Source organism: Phalacrocorax aristotelis, chromosome 28 (assembly GCF_949628215.1).
Source record: "Phalacrocorax aristotelis chromosome 28, bGulAri2.1, whole genome shotgun sequence".
Lineage (NCBI taxonomy): Eukaryota > Metazoa > Chordata > Aves > Suliformes > Phalacrocoracidae > Phalacrocorax > Phalacrocorax aristotelis.
This window is the reverse complement of record NC_134303.1, coordinates 186,108-211,321: the sequence shown is the minus strand read 5'-3', so window position 1 is coordinate 211,321 and position 25,214 is coordinate 186,108.

Below are 25,214 nucleotides of genomic sequence, written 5' to 3'. Positions count from 1 at the left end.
TGTATGGATTAGCTACTACCGGATGTATATCTTGGACCACCTGATTTATAGCCCTTAAATCGTGAACTAGCTAATACTCTTTGCCTCTAGATTTCTTTACTGGCGACACAGGAGTACTATATTCTGATTCACATTCCACTAAAAGCTCATATTCTGAAAAATTTTATAATTAACTTCTGTAATCCTTTTCGAGCCTCTCGCTTAATAGGGTATTGTTTTTGTCTTACGGGCTTGGCTCCAAGCTTTAAGGTTACTTTTACCGGCTCTGCCCACTTAGATCGCTCCGGAGCTCCGCTCGCTCAAACCAAAGGAATTACTACGTTTTCCACTTCCTCGGGAACCCGTTCCTCCCTGGAGGAATCCTGTAACATAAACGCTCTCGCCTCTGTGGCTTTTGATTCTGGTATTAGTGATTTAATCTCTCCATCTTTAAAAGTTACTTGAGCATCTAATTGACCTAATAGATCTCGTCATAACAGAGGCAGTGGACATTCAGGCATATGCAGAAACTGGTGAGTTGCCCATTGCTTCTCCAATTTAAACTTTAATGGCTCTGAGAGGGGCTAATTTTTCTTTGCCCTGTTGCGCTAGCAACATCTACTGATTTATGATCAAATTTCTCTTCACGTGTATCCAATACCAAATAAGTGGCTCCCGTATCTACCAAAAATTCTATTTCTTCATTCCGTAGCTTCAGTGTAACCAGGTGTTCAGCTAGGGTTGATTCCCCTGGTCTCCTTCATGCCAAGCTACTTCAAGCATTTAACCCAGATCTCTGGATTCAGGTTGTTCTAGTTTCTGAAGGTTGTTTTCTCTCCCCCCGCCCCCATCTGGGGCTGATTGTCTTATGAATATAGAGACCAGCTGAATTGCTTTTTCTGGTTTTTCTGGGTTCAAATGAGTATATTTTCTGGTGGTCACCTTCAGTCTTTCCATAAAGGCTGAAGGGGACTCACTTAATTCTTGTCTCACTTCATAAATTTTGACCAATTTATTGCTTTTGGCATTGCTTGTCTTACTCCAAATAAAATCTCTCTCTGACATCTAGTCAACATTCCCCTGGGTCCTGGCTGATTAGGGTCCCACTCGGGATTTGTAGATGGAAAATTCTTATTCATTGTTCTCTGTAAATTCCTGTTAGCATGTGCTCCCTGCACCTGCCTTCTGGCTGTATTCCATACTATTTTCTTGTCAGTTTCATCAAGCGAAGTATCCAGTATCACAAGTAGAGCAACACTCTTTCAAGTTCTCACCACGTTTTCCTCTTTTCAGAAACATTGCCGTAGAATCTTGTGGACATACCTCACGCTGTTTCTGCTGCTCGGGATGATTCCACGGTGTAAAGAACAAATCAACATATGCCACTTCTTCCCATTTGCCTTCCCTTTTTACAAAACAACATTAATTGCAAGATGGTACGATATTGCAATGTCTCATGTTCTGGCCATTTGTGCCCACCTTCCAATTGATACGTTGGCCACCAATGATTGCAATATTCAATTAATGGTTTCCGAGTTAGTGGGTCACCGCCCCCGACGTCTTTCCAGTGCTTCAAAATACATCGCAAAGGTGTTCTCTGTGGGATAGGTTTCCTACTCAGTAATGCTCCCGTCTCCCAGTCGACTAGTAGTTGTGATAGTGCACTATCACAAATACTAGTCAGAGGGACTCCAACCCCCGTTAGAGGTCTCACTGGAAATCTGCCACTGGGATCTGTAGCCCCCTGCTAGATATCCCTGGAGACTTCAACCCCCTGTTGAAGACTCCCCTACCCTCGGGTCCCGCTCCACAGGCTTTCGCCTAGCAGAGACTTACCAACCGAGGCACCTCTTGGCCCCGACCCTGCGTGGCTTTCGCCGCGCCTTACGGGCAGGCCTGTGGGACTCAAACCCGCTATCCTATCCTATGTGGGAAACTAACCCCACGTATTATTCTACCTAAGTTTCTTCTTCAAAGAATGCCTTGTTTACCTCAATCCAGGGGATCTTGCTCAGAATTCTCTGGCCCGGGGATCGGAAGCTCTCCCGGAGAATTCCTTGGGGCCGGCTGCAGGTCCCACGATCCCACGGATCCGTCGAGATTCAAAAGCAGGTTCCCACCTGGGGTGCCAAAACTGTTACCGAAAAACGCGTTAAAATCGGAAACGACTCCTCAACACCAATTTAGTATTAAAGAGCAGGCATTCTTTATTCGCGGCGCCGGATGCACGGGGGATCGCTCCTCCTGGCGTGCGTACCTCACGCACCTTTCCCATACAATTTATAGATGAAAATTTCACATACTCATACATAGTCATTATTGTCTTGTCTAGCGATGGGTACAAACTTGCTCGTTCCCTATGTCAGTCACTGCGCAGGCTCGGTTGTCCTCCCAGTACAGTGCGGGGAACGGGGACGTACAGTGCGGGGAACGGGGACGTACAGTGCGGGGAACGGGGACGTACCAGGATCTACTGGGTTGTACTGGGAGGGAACTGGGACGTACTGGGAGGCTCTACAATGTCCTGGGATGTCCTGGGATGTAGTGTGGAGGAACTAGGATGTACAGGCTTGTACTGGGTTGTACCGGGTGGAACTGGCAGGAATTTGGGATGTACCAGGATGTACTGGGATGTACTGGGAGGTAACTGTTATGTACTGGGAAGGAACTGGTAGGGAACTGGGATGTACTGGTATGTACTGGGAGGGAAGTGTTATGTACTGAGGGTAACTGGGACGTACTGGGATGTGCTGGGAGGGAACTGTGAAGTACTGGGATGTACTTAGAGAGAACTGGGATATACTGTGAGGGAACTGGGATGTACTGGGAGGGACTGGGAGGGATCTGGGATGTACTGGGAGGGAACTGTGAAGTAGTGGGATGTACTGGGAGTGAACTGGGAGGGAACTGGTATGTAGTAGGATGTACTGGGTGGGAACTGGGATGTACCGGGATGTACTGGGATGTAGTGGGAGGGAACTGGGAGGGAACTGGGATGTACTGGGAGGGAACTGGTATGTACTGGGAGGGAACTTGGATGTACTGGGACATACTGGCAGGGAACTGGGATGTACTGGGAGGGGATTGGGACGGAGTGGGAGGGAACTGGGACGGACTGGGATGCACTGGTAGGGAACTGGGATGTACTGGGAGGAAACTGGAATGTCCCAGTTGACACCCACTTTCCTCCCAGTTTCCTCCCAGTACATCCCATTAAATCCCAGTTTGCTCCCAGTACATCCCAGTACATTCCAGTTCCGTTCCTGTACCTCCCAATACATCCCCGTTCCATGCCAGTACATCCCAGTTCCCTACCAGTTCATCCCCGTACATCCCAATTCCCTCCCGGTTCGCTACCACTTCTTTCCCAGTGCCTCCCAATACATCCCAGTTCCGTCCCATTACATCCCAGTACATCCCAGGTCCCTCCCAGTACATCCCAGGTCCCTCCCAGTACATCCCAGGTCCCTCCCCGTTAATCCTAGGTCCTTCCCAGTACTGGGAGGGACCTGGGATGTACTGGGAGGCACTACAATGTGCGGGGATGCCCTGGGATGTACTGTGGAGGAACTAGGATGTACCGGCTTGTACTGGGTTGTACCGGGTGGAACTGGCAGGGATTTGGGATGTACCAGGATCTACTAGGATGTACTGGGAGGTAACTGTTATGTACTGGGAGTGAACTGGGAGGGAACTGGGATGTACTGGGAGGGAACTGGGACGTACCGTGAGGACACTGGGATGTACTGGTATGTACTGGGAGGGAAGTGTTATGTACTGAAGGGAACTGGGACGTACTGGGATGTACTGGGAGGGAACTGTGAAGTACTGGGATGTACTGGGAGTGAACTGGGAGGGAACTGGTATGTAGGGGGATGTACCAGGATGTACCGGGAGGGAACTGGTATGTACTGGGATGTACTGGGATGTAGTGGGAGGGAACTGGGAGGGAACTGGGAGGGAACTGGGATGTACTGGGAGGGAACTGGGATGTACTGGGAGGGAACTGGGATGTACTGGGACATACTGGCAGGGAACTGGGATGTACTGGGAGGGGATTGGGACGGACTGGGAGGGAACTGGGATGTACTGGGCTGCACTGGTAGGGAACTGGGATGTACTGGGAGGAAACTGGAATGTCCCAGTTGACACCCACTTCCCTCCCAATGCCTCCCAGTATATCCCAGTTTCCTCCCAGTATATCCCAGTTTCCTCCCAGCACATCCCAGTAAATCCCAGCTCGCTGCCAGTACATGCCAATACATCGCTGTACATTCCAGTTCTGTTCCTGTACATCCCAATACATCCCCGTTCCATGCCAGTACATCCCAGTTTCCTACCAGTTCATCCCCGTACATCCCAGTTCCCTCCCGGTTCACTACCACTTCTTTCCCAGTGCCTCCTAATACATCCCAGTTCCGTCCCATTACATCCCAGTACGTCCCAGTTCCCTCCCAGTACTGCGAGGGAGCTGGGATGTACTGGGAGGCACTACAATGTGCCGGGATGCCCTGGGATGTACTGTGGAGGAACTAGGATGTGCAGGCTTGTACTGGGTTGTACCGGGTGGAACTAGCAGGGATTTGGGATGTACCAGGATCTACTGGGATGTACTGGGATGTACTGGGAGGTAACTGTTGTGTACTGGGAGTGAACTGGGAGGGAACTGGGATGTAGTGGGACATACTGGGAGGGAACTGGTATGTACTGGGTGGAAAGTGTTGGGAATTGGGATTTATTGGGAGGGAACTGGGATGGACTGGGAGGGAACTGGGATGTAGTGGGACATACTGGGAGGGAACTGGGATGTACTGGGGTGTACTGGGAGGGAACTGTTATGTACCGAGGGGGAACTGGGATGTACTGGGAGTGAACTGTGAAGTACTGGGATGTACTTAGAGGGAAGTGGGAGGGAACTTGAATGTAGTGGGAGGGAACTGGGATTTACTTGGAGGAAAGTGGCATGTACTGGGCTGTACTGGAATGGAACTGGGAGTGAACTGTGTGTGAACTGTGAGGGAACTGGGATGTACTGGGACGTACTGGGACAGACTGGGAGGGATCTGGGATGTACTGGGAGGGATCTGGGATGTACTGGGAGGCACTACAATGTGCGGGGATGCCCTGGGATGTACTGTGGAGGAACTAGGATGTACAGGCTTGTACTGGGTTGTACCGGGTGGAACTGGCAGGGATTTGGGATGTACCAGGATCTACTGGGATGTACTGGGAGGTAACTGTTATGTACTGGGAAGGAACAGGGAGGGAACTGGGATGTACTGGGAGGAAACTGGGATGTACTGTGAGGGAACTGGGACGTACTGTGAGGACACTGGGATGTACTGGTATGTACTGGGAGGGAAGTGTTATGTACTGAGGGGAACTGGGACGTACTGGGATGTACTGGGAGGGAACTGTGAAGTACTGGGATGTACTGGGAGTGAACTGGGTGGGAACTGGTATGTAGTAGGATGTACTGGGTGGGAACTGGGATGTACTGGGATGTACTGGGAGGGAACTGGTATGTACTGGGAGGGAACTGGGATGTACTGGGACATACTGGCAGGGAACTGGGATGTACTGGGAGGGGATTGGGACGGACTGGGAGGGAACTGGGATGTACTGGGCTGCACTGGTAGGGAACTGGGATGTACTGGGAGGAAACTGGAATGTCCCAGTTGACACCCACTTCCCTCCCAATGCCTCCCAGTATATCCCAGTTTCCTCCCAGTATATCCCAGTTTCCTCCCAGTACATCCCAGTAAATCCCAGCTCGCTCCCAGTACATCCCAATACATCGCTGTACATTCCAGTTCTGTTCCTGTACATCCCAATACATCCCCGTTCCATGCCAGTACATCCCAGTTCCCTACCAGTTCATCCCCGTACATCCCAATTCCCTCCCGGTTCACTACCACTTCTTTCCCAGTTCCCTCCCAGTACGTCCCAGTTCCCTCCCAGTACATCCCAGGTCACTCCCAGTACTGGGAGGGAACTGGGATGTACTGGGAGGCACTAGAATGTGCGGGGATGCCCTGGGATGTACTGTGGAGGAACTAGGATGTACAGGCTTGTACTGGGTTGTACCGGGTGGAACTGGCAGCGATTTGGGATGTACCTGGATCTACTGGGATGTACTGGGATGTACTGGGAGGTAACTGTTGTGTACTGGGAGTGAACTGGGAGGGACCTGGGATGTACTGGAAGGCACTACAATGTGCGGGGATGCACAGGGATGTACTGTGGAGGAACTAGGATGTACAGGCTTGTACTCGGTTGTACCGGGTGGAACTGGCAGGGATTTGAAATGTCCTAGTATCTACTAGGATGTACTGGGATGTACTGGGAGGTAACTGTTGTGTACTGGGAGTGAACTGGGAGGGAACTGTGAAGTACTGGGATGTACTTAGAGGGAACTGGTATGTACTGGGAGGGAACTGGGATGTACTGGGTGGAAAGTGTTGGGAATTGGGATTTACTGGGAGGGAACTGGGATGGACTGGGAGGGAACTGGGATGTAGTGGGACATACTGGGAGGGAACTGGGATGTACTGGGGTGTACTGGGAGGGAATTGTTATGTACCGAGGGGGAACTGGGATGTACTGGGAGTGAACTGTGAAGTACTGGGATGTACTTAGAGGGAAGTGGGAGGGAACTTGGATGTAGTGGGAGGGAACTGGGATTTACTTGGAGGAAATTGGCATGTACTGGGATGTACTGGAATGGAACTGGGAGTGAACTGTGTGTGAACTGTGAGGGAACTGGGATGTACTGTGAGGGAACTGGGATGTACTGGGAGGGATCTGGGATGTACTGGGAGGGATCTGGGATGTACTGGGAGGGATCTGGGATGTACTGGGAGGCACTACAATGTGCGGGGATGCCCTGGGATGTACTGTGGAGGAACTAGGATGTACAGGCTTGTACTGGGTTGTACCAGGTGGAACTGGCAGGGATTTGGGATGTACCAGGATCTACTGGGATGTACTGGGATGTACTGGGAGGTAACTGTTATGTACTGGGAAGGAACAGGGAGGGAACTGGGATGTACTGGGAGGAAACTGGGATGTACTGTGAGGGAACTGGGACGTACTGTGAGGACACTGGTATGTACTGTTATGTACTGGGAGGGAAGTGTTATGTACTGAGGGGAACTGGGACGTACTGGGATGTACTGGGAGGGAACTGTGAAGTACTGGGATGTACTGGGAGTGAACTGGGAGGGAACTGGTATGTAGTAGGATGTACTGGGTGGGAACTGGGATGTACTGGGATGTACTGGGAGGGAACTGGGATGTACTGGGACATACTGGCAGGGAACTGGGATGTACTGGGAGGGGATTGGGACGGACTGGGAGGGAACTGGGATGTACTGGGCTGCACTGGTAGGGAACTGGGATGTACTGGGAGGAAACTGGAATGTCCCAGTTGACACCCACTTCCCTCCCAATGCCTCCCAGTATATCCCAGTTTCCTCCCAGTATATCCCAGTTTCCTCCCAGTATATCCCAGTTTCCTCCCAGTACATCCCAGTAAATCCCAGCTCGCTCCCAGTACATGCCAATACATCGCTGTACATTCCAGTTCTGTTCCTGTACATCCCAATACATCCCCGTTCCATGCCAGTACATCCCAGTTCCCTACCAGTTCATCCCCGTACATCCCAATTCCCTCCCGGTTCGCTACCACTTCTTTCCCAGTTCCGTCCCATTACATCCCAGTTCCGTCCCATTACATCCCAGTACATCCCAGTTCCCTCCCAGTACATCCCAGTTCCCTCCCAGTACATCCCAGGTCCCTCCCAGTACTGGGAGGGACCTGGGATGTACTGGGAGGCACTACAATGTGCGGGGATGCCCTGGGATGTACCGTGGAGGAACTAGGATGTACAGGCTTGTACTGGGTTGTACCGGGTGGAACTAGCAGGGATTTGGGATGTACCAGTATCTACTGGGATGTACTGGGATGTACTGGGAGGTAACTGTTATGTACTGGGAAGGAACTGGGAGGGAACTGGGATGTACTGGGAGGGAACTGGGACGTACTGTGAGGACACTGGGATGTACTGTTATGTACTGGGAGGGAAGTGTTATGTACTGAGGGGAACTGGGACGTACTGGGATGTACTGGGAGGGAACTGTGAAGTACTGGGATGTACTGGGAGTGAACTGGGAGGGAACTGGTATGTAGTAGGATGTACTGGGTGGGAACTGGGATGTACTGGGCTGCACTGGTAGGGAAAAGGGATGTACTGGGAGGAAACTGGAATGTACCAGTTGACACCCACTTCCCTCCCAATGCCTCCCAGTATATCCCAGTTTCCTCCCAGTATATCCCAGTTTCCTCCCAGTACATCCCAGTAAATCCCAGCTCGCTCCCAGTACATCCCAATACATCGCTGTACATTCCAGTTCTGTTCCTGTCCGTCCCAATACATCCCCGTTCCATGCCAGTACATCCCAGTTTCCTACCAGTTCATCCCCGTACATCCCAATTCCCTCCCGGTTCACTACCACTTCTTTCCCAGTGCCTCCCAATACATCCCAGTTCCGTCCCATTACATCCCAGTACATCTCAGTTCCCTCCCAGTACGTCCCAGTTCCCTCCCAGTACGTCCCAGTTCCCTCCCAGTACATCCCAGTTCCCTCCCAGTACTGGGAGGGACCTGGGATGTACTGGGAGGCACTACAATGTGCGGGGATGCCCTGGGATGTACTGTGGAGGAACTAGGATGTACAGGCTTGTACTGGGTTGTACCGGGTGGAACTGGCAGGGATTTGGGATGTACCAGGATCTACTGGGATGTACTGGGAAGGAACAGGGAGGGAACTGGGATGTACTGGTAGGGAACTGGGATGTACTGGGAGGGAACTGGGACGTACTGTGAGGACACTGGGATGTACTGTTATGTACTGGGAGGGAAGTGTTATGTACTGAGGGGAACTGGGACATACTGGGATGTACTGGGAGGGAACTGTGAAGTACTGGGATGTACTGGGAGTGAACTGGGAGGGAACTGGTATGTAGTAGGATGTACTGGGTGGGAACTGGGATGTACTGGGAGGGAACTGGGATGTACTGGGAGGGAACTGGGATGTACTGGGATGTACTGGGAGGGAACTGGTATGTACTGGGAGGGAACTGGGATGTACTGGGAGGGGATTGGGACGGACTGGGAGGGAACTGGGATGTACTGGGCTGCACTGGTAGGGAACTGGGATGTACTGGGAGGAAACTGGAATGTCCCAGTTGACACCCACTTCCCTCCCAATGCCTCCCAGTATATCCCAGTTTCCTCCCAGTATATCCCAGTAAATCCCAGCTCGCTGCCAGTACATGCCAATACATCGCTGTACATTCCAGTTCTGTTCCTGTACATCCCAATACATCCCCGTTCCATGCCAGTACATCCCAGTTTCCTACCAGTTCATCCCCGTACATCCCAATTCCCTCCCGGTTCACTACCACTTCTTTCCCAGTACCTCCCAATACATCCCAGTTCCGTCCCATTACATCCCAGTACATCCCAGTTCCCTCCCAGTACATCCCAGGTCCCTCCCAGTACTGGGAGGGAACTGGGATGTACTGGGAGGCACTACAATGTGCGGGGATGCCCTGGGATGTACCGTGGAGGAACTAGGATGTACAGGCTTGTACCGGGTTGTACCGGGTGGAACTGGCAGGGATTTGGGATGTACCAGGATCTACTGGGATGTACTGGGATGTACTGGGAGGTAACTGTTGTGTACTGGGAGTGAACTGGGAGAGAACTGGGATGTACTGGGAGGGAACTGGGATGTACTGTGAGGACACTGGTATGTACTGGGAGGGAAGTGTTATGTACTGAGGGGAACTGGGACTTACTGGGACGTGCTGGGAGGGAACTATGAAGTATTGGGATGTACTTAGAGGGAACTGGGATGTACTGGGAGGGAACTGGGAGGGAACTGGGAGGGAACTGTGAAGTACTGGGATGTACTGGGAGGGAACTGGTATGTACTGGGAGGGAACTGGGATGGACTGGGAGGGAACTGGGATGTAGTGGGACATACTGGGAGGGAACTGGGATGTACTGGGGTGTACTGGGAGGGAACTGTTATGTACCGAGGGGGAACTGGGATGTACTGGGAGTGAACTGTGAAGTACTGGGATGTACTTAGAGGGAAGTGGGAGGGAACTTGGATGTAGTGGGAGGGAGCTGGGGTTTACTTGGAGGAAAGTGGCATGTACTGGGATGTACTGGAATGGAACTGGGAGTGAACTGTGTGTGAACTGTGAGGGAACTGGGATGTACTGTGAGGGAACTGGGATGTACTGGGATGTACTGGGACGGACTGGGAGGGAACTGGGATGTACTGGGAGGGAACTGGGATGTACTGGGCTGCACTGGTAGGGAACTGGGATGTACTGGGAGGAAACTGGAATGTCCCAGTTGACACCCACTTCCCTCCCAATGCCTCCCAGTATATCCCAGTTTCCTCCCAGTACATCCCAGTAAATCCCAGTTCGCTCCCAGTACATCCCAGTACATCGCAGTACATTCCAGTTCTGTTCCTGTACATCCCAATACATCCCCGTTCCATGCCAGTACATCCCAGTTTCCTACCAGTTCATCCCCGTACATCCCAATTCCCTCCCGGTTCACTACCACTTCTTTCCCAGTTCCGTCCCATTACATCCCAGTTCCGTCCCATTGCATCCCAGTACATCCCAGGTCCCTCCCAGTACATCCCAGGTCCCTCCCAGTACATCCCAGTTCCCTCCCAGTACATCCCAGTTCCCTCCCAGTACTGGGAGGGAACTGGGATGTACTGGGAGGCACTACAATGTGCGGGGATGCCCTGGGATGTACTGTGGAGGAACTAGGATGTACAGGCTTGTACTGGGTTGTACCGGGTGGAACTGGCAGGGATTTGGGATGTACCAGGATCTACTGGGATGTACTGGGAGGTAACTGTTATGTACTGGGAAGGAACAGGGAGGGAACTGGGATATACTGGGAGGGAACTGGGATGTACTGGGAGGGAACTGGGACTTACTGTGAGGACACTGGGATGTACTGGTATGTACTGGGAGGGAAGTGTTATGTACTGAGGGGAACTGGGACGTACTGGGATGTACTGGGAGGGAACTGTGAAGTACTGGGATGTACTGGGAGTGAACTGGGAGGGAACTGGTATGTAGTAGGATGTACTGGGTGGGAACTGGGATGTACTGGGAGGGGATTGGGACGGACTGGGAGGGAACTGGGATGTACTGGGCTGCACTGGTAGGGAACTTGTATGTACTGGGAGGAAACTGGAATGTCCCAGTTGACACCCACTTCCCTCCCAATGCCTCCCAGTATATCCCAGTTTCCTCCCAGTACATCCCAGTTTCCTCCCAGTACATCCCAGTAAATCCCAGCTCGCTGCCAGTACATGCCAATACATCGCTGTACATTCCAGTTCTGTTCCTGTACATCCCAATACATCCCCGTTCCATGCCAGTACATCCCAGTTTCCTACCAGTTCATCCCCGTACATCCCAATTCCCTCCCGGTTCACTACCACTTCTTTCCCAGTTCCGTCCCATTACATCCCAGTTCCGTCCCATTACATCCCAGTACATCCCAATTCCCTCCCAGTACATCCCAGTTCCCTCCCAGTACATCCCAGGTCCCTCCCAGTACTGGGAGGGATCTGGGATGTACTGGGAGGCACTACAATGTGTGGGGATGCCCTGGGATGTACTGTGGAGGAACTAGGATGTACAGGCTTGTACTGGGTTGTACCGGGTGGAACTGGCAGGGATTTGGGATGTACCAGGATCTACTGGGATGTACTGGGAGGTAACTGTTATGTACTGGGAAGGAACAGGGAGGGAACTGGGATGTACTGGTAGGGAACTGGGATGTACTGGGAGGGAACTGGGACGTACTGTGAGGACACTGGGATGTACTGGTATGTACTGGGAGGGAAGTGTTATGTACTGAGGGGAACTGGGACGTACTGGGATGTACTGGGAGGGAACTGTGAAGTACTGGGATGTACTGGGAGTGAACTGGGAGGGAACTGGTATGTAGTAGGATGTACTGGGTGGGAACTGGGATGTACTGGGAGGGAACTGGGATGTACTGGGAGGGAACTGGTATGTACTGGGAGGGAACTGGGATGTACTGGGACATACTGGCAGGGAACTGGGATGTACTGGGAGGGGATTGGGACGGACTGGGAGGGAACTGGGATGTACTGGGCTGCACTGGTAGGGAACTGGGATGTACTGGGAGGAAACTGGAATGTCCCAGTTGACACCCACTTCCCTCCCAATGCCTCCCAGTATATCCCAGTTTCCTCCCAGTATATCCCAGTTTCCTCCCAGTACATCCCAGTAAATCCCAGTTCGCTCCCAGTACATCCCAGTACATCGCAGTACATTCCAGTTCCGTTCCTGTACATCCCAATACATCCCCGTTCCATGCCAGTACATCCCAGTTTCCTACCAGTTCATCCCCGTACATCCCAATTCCCTCCCGGTTCACTACCACTTCTTTCCCAGTGCCTCCCAATACATCCCAGTTCCGTCCCATTACATCCCAGTACATCCCAGTTCCCTCCCAGTACATCCCAGTTCCCTCCCAGTACTGTGAGGGAACTGGGACGTACTGTGAGGACACTGGGATGTACTGGTATGTACTGGGAGGGAAGTGTTATGTACTATGGGGAACTGGGACGTAGTGGGATGTACTGAGGGGAACTGTGAAGTACTGGGATGTACTGGGAGTGAACTGGGAGGGAACTGGTATGTAGTAGGATGTACTGGGTGGGAACTGGGATGTACCAGGATGTACTGGGAGGGAACTGGGATTTACTGGGAGGGAACTGGGATGTACTGGGACATACTGGCAGGGAACTGGGATGTAATGGGAGGGTATTGGGACGGACTGGGAGGGAACTGGGATGTACTGGTAGGGAACTGGGATGTACTGGGAGGGAACTGGGACTTACTGTGAGGACACTGGGATGTACTGGTATGTACTGGGAGGGAAGTGTTATGTACTGAGGGGAACTGGGACGTACTGGGATGTACTGGGAGGGAACTGTGAAGTACTGGGATGTACTGGGAGTGAACTGGGATGGAACTGGTATGTAGTAGGATGTACTGGGTGGGAACTGGGATGTACCGGGAGGGAACTGGGATGTACTGGGAGGGAACTGGTATGTACTGGGAGGGAACTGGGATGTACTGGGATGTAGTGGGAGGGAACTGGGATGTACTGGGAGGGAACTGGGATGTACTGGGACATACTGGCAGGGAACTGGGATGTACTGGGAGGGGATTGGGACGGACTGGGAGGGAACTGGGATGTACTGGGCTGCACTGGTAGGGAACTGGGATGTACTGGGAGGAAACTGGAATGTCCCAGTTGACACCCACTTCCCTCCCAGTGCCTCCCAGTATATCCCAGTTTCCTCCCAGTATATCCCAGTTTCCTCCCAGTACATCCCAGTAAATCCCAGTTTGCTCGCAGTACATCGCAGTACATTCCAGTTCTGTTCCTGTACATCCCAATACATCCCCGTTCCATGCCAGTACATCCCAGTTTCCTACCAGTTCATCCCCGTACATCCCAATTCCCTCCCGGTTCACTACCACTTCTTTCCCAGTGCCTCCCAATACATCCCAGTTCCGTCCCATTACATCCCAGTACATCCCAGTTCCCTCCCAGTACGTCCCAGTTCCCTCCCAGTACATCCCAGTTCCCTCCCAGTACTGGGAGGGAACTGGGATGTACTGGGAGGCATTACAATGTGCGGGGATGCCCTGGGATGTACTGTGGAGGAACTAGGATGTACAGGCTTGTACTGGGTTGTACCGGGTGGAACTGGCAGGGATTTGAAATGTCCTAGGATCTACTAGGATGTACTGGGAGGTAACTGTTATGTACTGGGAGTGAACTGGGAGGGAACTGGGATGTACTGGGAGGGAACTGGGACTTACTGTGAGGACACTGGGATGTACTGGTATGTACTGGGAGGGAAGTGTTATGTACTGAGGGGAACTGGGACGTACTGGGATGTACTGGGAGGGAACTGTGAAGTACTGGGATGTACTGGGAGTGAACTGGGAGGGAACTGGTATGTAGTAGGATGTACTGGGTGGGAAATGGGATGTACCGGGAAGGAACTGGGATGTACTGGGAGGGAACTGGTATGTACTGGGAGGGAACTGGGATGTACTGGGATGTAGTGGGAGGGAACTGGGAGGGAACTGGGATGTACTGGGAGGGAACTGGGATGTACTGGGACATACTGGCAGGGAACTGGGATGTACTGGGAGGGGATTGGGACGGACTGGGAGGGAACTGGGATGTACTGGGCTGCACTGGTAGGGAACTGGGATGTACTGGGAGGAAACTGGAATGTCCCAGTTGACACCCACTTCCCTCCCAATGCCTCCCAGTATATCCCAGTTTCCTCCCAGTACATCCCAGTAAATCCCAGCTCGCTGCCAGTACATCCCAATACATCGCAGTACATTCCAGTTCCGTTCCTGTACATCCCAATACATCCCCGTTCCATGCCAGTACATCCCAGTTTCCTACCAGTTCATCCCCGTACATCCCAATTCCCTCCCGGTTCACTACCACTTCTTTCCCAGTACCTCCCAATACATCCCAGTTCCGTCCCATTACATCCCAGTACATCCCAATTCCCTCCCAGTACGTCCCAGTTTCCTCCCAGTACATCCCAGTAAATCCCAGCTCGCTGCCAGTACATGCCAATACATCGCTGTACATTCCAGTTCTGTTCCTGTACATCCCAATACATCCCCGTTCCATGCCAGTACATCCCAGTTCCCTACCAGTTCATCCCCGTACATCCCAATTCCCTCCCGGTTCACTACCACTTCTTTCCCAGTGCCTCCCAATACATCCCAGTTCCGTCCCATTACATCCCAGTACATCCCAGTTCCCTCCCAGTACATCCCAGGTCCCTCCCAGTACTGGGAGGGAGCTGGGATGTACTGGGAGGCACTACAATGTGCGGGGATGCCCTGGGATGTACTGTGGAGGAACTAGGATGTACAGGCTTGTACTGGGTTGTACCGGGTGGAACTGGCATGGATTTGGGATGTACCAGGATCTACTGGGATGTACTGGGATGTACTGGGAGGGAAGTGTTATGTACTGGGAGTGAACTGGGAGGGAACTGGGATGTACTTGGAGGGAAATGGGAGAGAACTGAGATGTACTGGAGGGAACTGGGATGTACTGGGATATCCTGGAGGGAACTGGAATGGAATAAGAGGGAACTGGGACGTACTGGGAGGGAACTAGGACGCACTGGTCGGAAACAGGGACGGAACTGGTGCGTACTGGGACGTACTGGGATGTACTGGGACGTACTGGGAGGTAACTGTTGTGTACTGGGAGTGAACTGGGAGGGAACTGGTATGTAGTAGGATGTACTGGGAGGGAACTGGGAGGGATCTGGGACGGACTGGGAGGGAACTGGGACGGACTGGGATGCACTGGTAGGGAACTGGGATGCACTGGTAGGGATCTGGCATGTCCCAGTTGACACCCACTTCCCTCCCAGTTTCCTCCCAGTATATCCCAGTTTCCTCCCAGTACATCCCAGTAAATCCCAGTTCGCTCCCAGTACATCCCAGTACATTCCAGTTCCGTTCGTGTACATCCCAATACATCCCCGTTCCATGCCAGTACATCCCAGTTCCCTACCAGTTCATCCCCGTACATCCCAATTCCCTCCCGGTTCGCTACCACTTCTTTCCCAGTGCCTCCCAATACATCCCAGTTCCGTCCCATTACATCCCAGTACATCCCAGGTCCCTCCCAGTACATCCCAGGTCCCTCCCAGTACGTCCCAGTTCCCTCCCAGTACATCCCAGTTCCCTCCCAGTACATCCCAGGTCCCTCCCAGTACTGGGAGGGAACTGGGATGTACTGGGAGGCACTACAATGTGCGGGGATGCCCTGGGATGTACCGTGGAGGAACTAGGATGTACAGGCTTGTACTGGGTTGTACCGGGTGGAACTAGCAGGGATTTGGGATGTACCAGGATCTACTGGGATGTACTGGGATGTACTGGGAGGTAACTGTTATGTACTGGGAGTGAACTGGGAGGGAACTGGGATGTACTGGTAGGGAACTGGGATGTACTGGGAGGGAACTGGGACGTAGTGTGAGGACACTGGGATGTACTGTTATGTACTGGGAGGGAAGTGTTATGTACTGAGGGGAACTGGTGCGTACTGGGATGTACTGGGATGTACTGGGATGGAACTGTGAAGTACTGGGATGTACTGGGAGTGAACTGGGAGGGAACTGGTATGTAGTAGGATGTACTGGGTGGGAACTAGGATGTACCAGGATGTACTGGGATGTACTGGGAGGGAACTGGGATGTACTGGGAGGGAACTGGGATGTAGTGGGAGGTAACTGGTATGTACTGGGAGGGAACTGGTATGTACTGGGAGGGAACTGGGATGTACTGGGACACACTGGCAGGGAACTGGGATGTACTGGGAGGGGATTGGGATGTACTGGGAGGGAACTTGGATGTATTGGGAGGGAAGTGTTATGTACCAAGGGGGAACTGGGACGTACTGGGATGTAGTGGGAGTGAACTGTGAAGTACTGGGATGTACTGTGAGGGAACTGGGATGTACTGGGAGGGAACTTTGAAGTACTGGGATGTACTTAGAGGAAACTGGGAGGCAACTGGCATGTACTGGGATGTACTGGAATGGAACTGGGAGTGAACTGTGTGTGAACTGGGAGGGAACTGGGATGTACTGTGAGGGAACTGGGATGTACTGGGAGGGATCTGGGAGGGATCTGGGATGTACTGGGCTGCACTGGTAGGGAACTGGGATGTACTGGGAGGAAACTGGAATGTCCCAGTTGACACCCACTTCCCTCCCAGTTTCCTCCCAGTACATCCCAGTAAATCCCAGTTTCCTCCCAGTACATGCCAATACATCGCCGTACATTCCAGTTCCGTTCCTGTACATCCCAATACATCCCCGTTCCATTCCAGTACATCCCAGTTTCCTACCAGTTCATCCCCGTACATCCCAATTCCCTCCCGGTTCACTACCACTTCTTTCCCAGTGCCTCCCAATACATCCCAGTTCCGTCCCATTACATCCCAGTACATCCCAGTTCCCTCCCAGTACATCCCAGTTCCCTCCCAGTACATCCCAGTTCCCTCCCAGTACTGGGAGGGACCTGGGATGTACTGGGAGGCACTACAATGTGCGGGGATGTCCTGGGATGTACCGTGGAGGAACTAGGATGTACAGGCTTGTACTGGGTTGTACCGGGTGGAACTGGCAGGGATTTGGGATGTACCAGGATGTACTGGGATGTACTGGGATGTACTGGGAGGTAACTGTTGTGTACTGGGAGTGAACTGGGAGGGAACTGGGATGTACTGGTAGGGAACTGGGATGTACTGGGAGGGAACTGGGACGTAGTGTGAGGACACTGGGATGTACTGGTATGTACTGGGAGGGAAGTGTTATGTACTGAGGGGAACTGGTGCGTACTGGGATGTACTGGGATGTACTGGGATGGAACTGTGAAGTACGGGGATGTGCTGGGAGTGAACTGGGAGGGAACTGGTATGTAGTAGGATGTACTGGGTGGGAACTGGGATGTACCAGGATGTACTGGGAGGGAACTGGTATGTACTGGGAGGGAACTGGGATGTACTGGGTGGAAAGTGTTGGGAATTGGGATTTACTGGGAGGGAACTGGGATGGACTGGGAGGGAACTGGGATGTACTGGGCTGCACTGGTAGGGAACTGGGATGTACTGGGGTGTACTGGGAGGGAACTGTTATGTACCGAGGGGGAACTGGGATGTACTGGGAGTGAACTGTGAAGTACTGGGATGTACTTAGAGGGAAGTGGGAGGGAACTTGGATGTAGTGGGAGGGAACTGGGATTTACTTGGAGGAAAGTGGCATGTACTGGGATGTACTGGAATGGAACTGGGAGTGAACTGTGTGTGAACTGTGAGGGAACTGGGATGTACTGTGAGGGAACTGGGATGTACTGGGATGTACTGGGACAGACTGGGAGGGATCTGGGATGTACTGGGAGGGATCTGGGATGTACTGGGCTACACTGGTAGGGAACTGGGATGTACTGGGAGGAAACTGGAATGTCCCAGTTGACACCCACTTCCCTCCCAGTGCCTCCCAGTATATCCCAGTTTCCTCCCAGTACATCCCAGTAAATCCCAGCTCGCTGCCAGTACATGCCAATACATCGCTGTACATTCCAGTTCTGTTCCTGTACATCCCAATACATCCCCGTTCCATGCCAGTACATCCCAGTTTCCTACCAGTTCATCCCCGTACATCCCAATTCCCTCCCGGTTCACTACCAGTTCTTTCCCAGTGCCTCCCAATACATCCCAGTTCCGTCCCATTACATCCCAGTACATCCCAGTTCCCTCCCAGTACGTCCCAGTTCCCTCCCAGTACATCCCAGGTCCCTCCCAGTACTGGGAGGGAACTGGGATGTACTGGGAGGCACTACAATGTGCGGGGATGCCCTGGGATGTACTGTGGAGGCACTAGGATGTACAGGCTTGTACTGGGTTGTACCGGGTGGAACTGGCAGGGATTTGGGATGTACCAGGATCTACTGGGATGTACTGGGATGTACTGGGAGGTAACTGTTATGTACTGGGAAGGAACTGGTAGGGAACTGGGATGTACTGGTAGGGAACTGGGATGTACTGGGAGGGAACTGGGACGTACTGTGAGGACACTGGGATGTACTGTTATGTACTGGGAGGGAAGTGTTATGTACTGAGGGGAACTGGGACGTACTGGGATGTACTGGGAGGGAACTGTGAAGTACTGGGATGTACTGGGAGTGAACTGGGAGGGAACTGGTATGTAGTAGGATGTACTGGGTGGGAACTGGGATGTACTGGGATGGAACTGGGATGTACTGGGAGGGAACTGGTATGTACTGGGAGGGAACTGGGATGTAGTGGGAGGGAACTGGGAGGGAACTGGGATGTACTGGGAGGGAACTGGGATGTGCTGGGAGGGAACTGGGATGTACTGGGACATACTGGCAGGGAACTGGGACGTACTGGGAGGGGATTGGGACGGACTGGGAGGGAACTGTTATGTACTGGGAGGGAACTGGGACGTACTGTGAGGACACTGGGATGTACTGGTATGTACTGGGAGGGAAGTGTTATGTACTGAGGGGAACTGGGACGTACTGGGATGTGCTGGGAGGGAATTGTGAAGTCCTGGGATGTACTTAGCAGCAACTGGGAGGGAACTGGGATGTAGTGTGATGTACTGGGAGGGAACTGGCATGTACTGGGATGTACTGGAATGGAACTGGGAGTGAACTGTGAGTGAACTGGGAGTGAACTGTGTGTGAACTGTGAGGGAACTGGGATGTACTGGGAGGGAAATGGGAGAGAACTGAGATGTACTGGAGGGAACTGGGATGTAGTGGGATATACTGGAGGGAACCTGAATGGACTAAGAGGGAACTGGGACGTACTGGGAGGGAACTAGGACGCACTGGTAGGGAACTGGGACGGAACTGGGATGTACTGGGACGTACTGGGAGGGAACTGGGACGTACTGGGAGGTAACTGTTGTGTACTGGGAGTGAACTGGCAGGGAACTGGTATGTAGTAGGATGTACTGGGAGGGAACTGGGATGTACTGGGACGGACTGGGAGGGAACTGGGATGTACTGGGAGGAAACTGGAATGTCCCAGTTGACACCCACTTCCCTCCCAGTTTCCTCCCAGTATATCCCAGTTTCCTCCCAGTACATCCCAGTAAATCCCAGTTCGCTCCCAGTACATCCCAGTACATTCCAGTTCCGTTCCTGTACATCCCAATACATCCCCGTTCCATGCCAGTACATCCCAGTTCCCTACCAGTTCATCCCCGTACATCCCAATTCCCTCCCGGTTCACTACCACTTCTTTCCCAGTGCCTCCCAATACATCCCAGTTCCGTCCCAGTACATCCCAGTTCCCTCCCAGTACATCCCAGTTCCCTCCCAGTACTGGGAGGGAGCTGGGATGTACTGGGAGGCACTACAATGTGCGGGGATGCCCTGGGATGTACTGTGGAGGAACTAGGATGTACAGGCTTGTACTGGGTTGTACCGGGTGGAACTGGCAGGGATTTGGGATGTACCAGGATCTACTGGGATGTACTGGGAGGTAACTGTTATGTACTGGGAAGGAACAGGGAGGGAACTGGGATGTACTGGTAGGGAACTGGGATGTACTGGGAGTGAACTGGTATGTAGTAGGATGTACTGGGTGAGAACTGGGATGTACCAGGATGTACTGGGATGTACTGGGAGGGAACTGGTATGTACTGGGAGGGAACTGGGATGTAGTGGGAGGGAACTGGGAGGGAACTGGTATGTACTGGGAGGGAACTGGGATGTACTGGGACATACTGGCAGGGAACTGGGATGTACTGGGAGGGGATTGGGACGGACTGGGAGGGAACTGGGATGTACTGGGAGGGAACTGGGACGTACTGTGAGGACACTGGGATGTACTGGTATGTACTGGGAGGGAAGTGTTATGTACTGAGGGGAACTGGGACGTACTGGGATGTGCTGGGAGGGAACTGTGAAGTACTGGGGTGTACTTAGCAGGAACTGGGAGGGAACTGGGATGTAGTGTGATGTACTGGGAGGGAACTGGCATGTACTGGGATGTACTGGAATGGAACTGGGAGTGAACTGTGTGTGAACTGTGAGGGAACTGGGATGTACTGGGAGGGAACTGGCATGTACTGGGATGTACTGCAATGGAACTGGGAGTGAACTGTGTGTGAACTGTGAGGGAACTGAGATGTACTGGAGGGAACTGGGATGTACTGGGATATACTGGAGGGAACTGGAATGGACTAAGAGGGAACTGGGACGTACTGGGAGGGAACTAGGACGCACTGGTAGGGAACTGGGACGGAACTGGGATGTACTGGGACGTACTGGGAGGGAACTGGGACGTACTGGGAGGTAACTGTTGTGTACTGGGAGTGAACTGGGAGGGAACTGGTATGTAGTAGGATGTACTGGGAGGGAACTGGGATGTACTGGGACGGAGTGGGAGGGAACTGGGATGTACTGGGATGGAAATTTGAAGTACTGGGATGTACTTAGAGGAAACTGGGAGGCAACTGGCATGTTCTGGGATGTACTGGAATGGAACTGGGAGTGAACTGTGTGTGAACTGTGAGGGAACTGGGATGTACTGGAGGGAACTGGGACGGACTGGGAGGGAACTGGGACGGACTGGGAGGGAAATGGGATGTACTGGGCTGCACTGGTAGGGAACTGGGATGTACTGGGAGGAAACTGGAATGTCCCAGTTGACACCCACTTCCCTCCCAGTGCCTGCCAGTATATTCCAGTTTCCACCCAGTATATCCCAGTTTCCTCCCAGTACATCCCAGTAAATTCCAATTTGCTCCCAGTACATCCCAGTACATCGCAGTACATTCCAGTTCCGTTCCTGTACATCCCAATACATCCCCGTTCCATGCCAGTACATCCCAGTTTCCTACCAGTTCATCCCCCGTACATCCCAATTCCCTCCCGGTTCGCTACCACTTCTTTCCCAGTGCCTCCCAATACATCCCAGTTCCGTCCCATTACATCCCAGTACATCCCAGTTCCCTCCCAGTACATCCCAGGTCCCTCCCAGTACATCCCAGGTCCCTCCCAGTACTGGGAGGGAACTGGGATGTACTGGGAGGCACTACAATGTGCGGGGATGCCCTGGGATGTACTGTGGAGGAACTAGGATGTACAGGCTTGTACTGGGTTGTACCGGGTGGAACTGGCAGGGATTTGGGATGTACCAGGATCTACTGGGATGTACTGGGATGTACTGGGAGGTAACTGTTATGTACTGGGAAGGAACTGGGAGGGAACTGTGAGGGAACTGTGAGGAGGGGGGCGGCCCCCCGGGCCCCAGCCCCTCCCCCCCGCCTGCGGCCAGGCCCCGCGGCCGCCGGCCCCTTCCTCCTCTGCCCGCTCCCGTCGCAGACGGCTCGGTATGTGTCACGAGCGGCAGCCCCGTTCAGCAGCTCTCGGAGGGCGCGCGGCTCTGCCCGGCCGTGACCGGGGCCCGCAGGGGTTTCCCGCTCGCCCCGAGAAGGCGCTGGCCCCGAGCCGGGGCGTCCCGCCCCGCCCCGCCCGGCCCTCGGCGCCCTCGCGAGCTGAGCGCGGCCCGGCCAGCAGGGGGCGCTGGCGCTCACCGGCTGGGCGCGGGGGCGGTCCGGCGCGGGGGCGGGGCCGGTGGGGGCCGTTCCTTCCGGCCGCCCTTTAAGGGCCGCCCCGCGGGGCTCGGGCTTCCGGTGGCGCGTGCGCGGCGCGTCGGAGCGGGGGCGGGAGCGGTGCGTGTGGAGGCCGAAGGGCCGGTGCGTGTGGCGGCCGGGTCGCGAGGCGTCCCTGTGCGGTGCCGGGGCCCCTCTGCGGCCCGGCGTGGGAAGCCCGCAGCCGGCGGAGCCTGCTCGGAGCTGGGCGGGGAGCGCCGCGGCGGTCCGGCCGCCGGCAGCCATCCCCTGCGGTGGCCGGCAGCCCCTCGGGACGCCTGGAGGCCTGGCGGTGCCCGAGCCTCGCCTGCGGCAGCCGCCTGAGAGAGCAGCGCGGCCGTGTCCGGGGGCCGGAGAGCGCTGGTGGGTGAGTTCGGGCAGCGGGTGGGTCTCCGTGTGAGGTGAGGCCTGGCGCGGGCCGGGGGGTATCTCCGTGCGGGTCGGGCCGGGGGCGGGGCGGGGGCCGGGCCCCGCAGAGAAGCCCCGGTCGGGCATCGTTCGCTTTTCCACAATGTAGGGCTCTCCCCGGTTATTTTTTGTGTACTGTGTTTTGGGTCACCTGAAAGCCTTTGGCCGGTTACGTTTGGTGCGGGGAGATGGCAGGTCTGGAGCCTGAAAGATCTCTGGTGGGGGGTGGGGGAGGTATTTCTTGCCTTAAAACTCTGAGCCCACCTCGTGTGTCAAGTCGTGAGTCTCGTGACTGTGGCAAATGGCTGAGTCGGGCGTTTTCTGATAACTAACTTCTGAACGTGTGCGTGTGTAGGCACGGGGAGATTTGTGCAGTGTGACGGAGCCCCTTGTGCTTCTGTGCTAATGTCTACCTGTTCTAGACCTCCAGAGTTGGAAAGCCTTTGTTTAGTGCCTAGTTGTGCCTGCGTAACAAATGTTTTAGCTGCTGATGGGTTATACCTCTGCTGCGAACTTCTTGCTGGGTGGCTTGATTGTTTCTGGTTGTCCGTGTAAATCTAGGCAGCTATTTTCTGCCCGGTGGTGAAGCCTATCGCTTTGGATAACAAAGGGCAGGAGTGCAATAAAGAAAAAGGTGATTCGTCTGCTGCAGCTCCTTGGAAACAATTCGTTCCTTATTTTCTGCCCTTGGGCAGGCGTTGTGCTTTCCAGATAATGCAGCCTCTCCTGTGCCTGTCCACGCCGTGCATTTTGTCCTGCCCTTGCTTGAAAAGGCTCTCCTTGCCTTCCTCCCCTCTGCTGCAGTTGCCTTAATCTCTCGCTGCTGCTGCTGCTGCTGCTGGAAGAGGGATAAAGGGAGTGTTGTCGATCGGGTTGTTAAAAGCTTTTTCGCGGGCTGTAACGCGCGGGAAAGGGGGGCCGGGGGGGAGGATCAGTTTGCGGGGAAAATGGGAAACCAACATCACCTTCCCCTCCTACGGCGCAGCCCGGCCGCACGGCTCCCCGGGGATGCCCCTGCCCCGCGGGTGTACCGTGTGTGCGCCCCCCGCGTGGGGCGGGGGACGACGACACCCCCCCACACACCGTCGGCGGCACTGGGGCAACCCCTGCCCCAGGGCTCCGCGCTCGTACCCGGCTCTCCCCGCTCCGGCACGGCACGGGGCTGGACGCACCGAGAAGACCCCGGAGCGGCTTCTCGCGTCCGGGCGAGAACAGGGCCCGGCCCCGAGCAGCCGAGCGGGCACCGCCGGTAGCTCGGAGGAGCGGGGCCGGCTCGGCTCGAGGCGTCAGAGCGAAAAGGGACGAGAACCGTCCCGGAGCGTCCGGGGGTTGGGGGGGTTGGCGGATGGTCCGGTGGCCGGGTTCGGCTCCGTGCCGGGCCGTGGGGCAGCCGGAGCCGCGCCAGAGCAGGTGAGGAGCCGCATGGCCGGGCGCGCTGTGGGTCGGCGGGTTTGGGCTGTGGGGTCTCCCGGTCCGCGGAGCCCCCGGGGGGGCGGCGGGGTGCGGGCAGCAGCGGCCCCGGGCCGAGCGCTGTCGTGGGTCGGTGGTTGGGTTTTGGGGCCGAGCCCGTGCCCGTCCCCGGGGAGTAGGGGCAGCCCCACCCGGCTCTCGACTGCTCCTCGTCGGGGTCGGGCGGCGGCGGCGGCGACCCCGGCGGGGGCTCCTGCGGTGCCGGGCGGGTCCCCCCTTGCCCGCGAGGCAGGCAGGGACCCCGGCTGCTGCCGCCGCGGTTTGCTGGAGGCGGGCCGGGCCCGGCCCCCTGTGGGGTTGGGGTGCGGGCCCGGCGCTGCCGGGGAAACGAGGCCTGCGAGAGCAGGAAGAAAGCGCTGCCGGGCCGGTGCTGGGCTGCCCCGCCGGGGTGCGGGGCCGGGCCCGCGCAGTTCAGTTCCCAAGGCCTCCCCGACAGTGCCCGCGTGGGCCGTGGGGGTGCAGGGCTGCGGGGTGGCTGCGCTCTCCGCGGCCCTGAGCGTTGCCCGTGGGGACTGCGGAGGGGGCCGGGACGCAGCCAGGTTCAGCTGGTTTGGTCCCTGAGCGTGGAGAGCACAGCTCTTCTGTTCCTGGGCCTTGAGAGCAGGCTCCTGTGGCTGACGCCGGGGCCCTGAAACAGATCGAGTCGTGCGTTTTGAGGGCCTGAGCGAGGGGACTAAGTGGTGTGGTTTTGGGCTGAGGAGCAGAGGTCAAGTGCTGCGCTTTTGGGACTTGAGAACAGGCTCAGCAGCTGGGCTTTTTGGCTCAGAACCGGTCCCAAAGTGAGCTGGTTTGGGGGCCAAAAGCAGAAGCCAGTTTGGCTGCTTGTGGGGGTGGCGTGGGGGCATCGGGGGCTGCAGGGGAAAGCAAGGGTTGGGCAGGGTACGAGGACCCTCCCCGGAGGTGGGGGTCCGGTCACATCGGACCCCGAAGTTCGGGAGGCCGGCATGCACCAGAGCGAACTCGCCACCTGAGGCGGGTCTCTGGAGGAAGGGTGCTTTTTGGATCCAG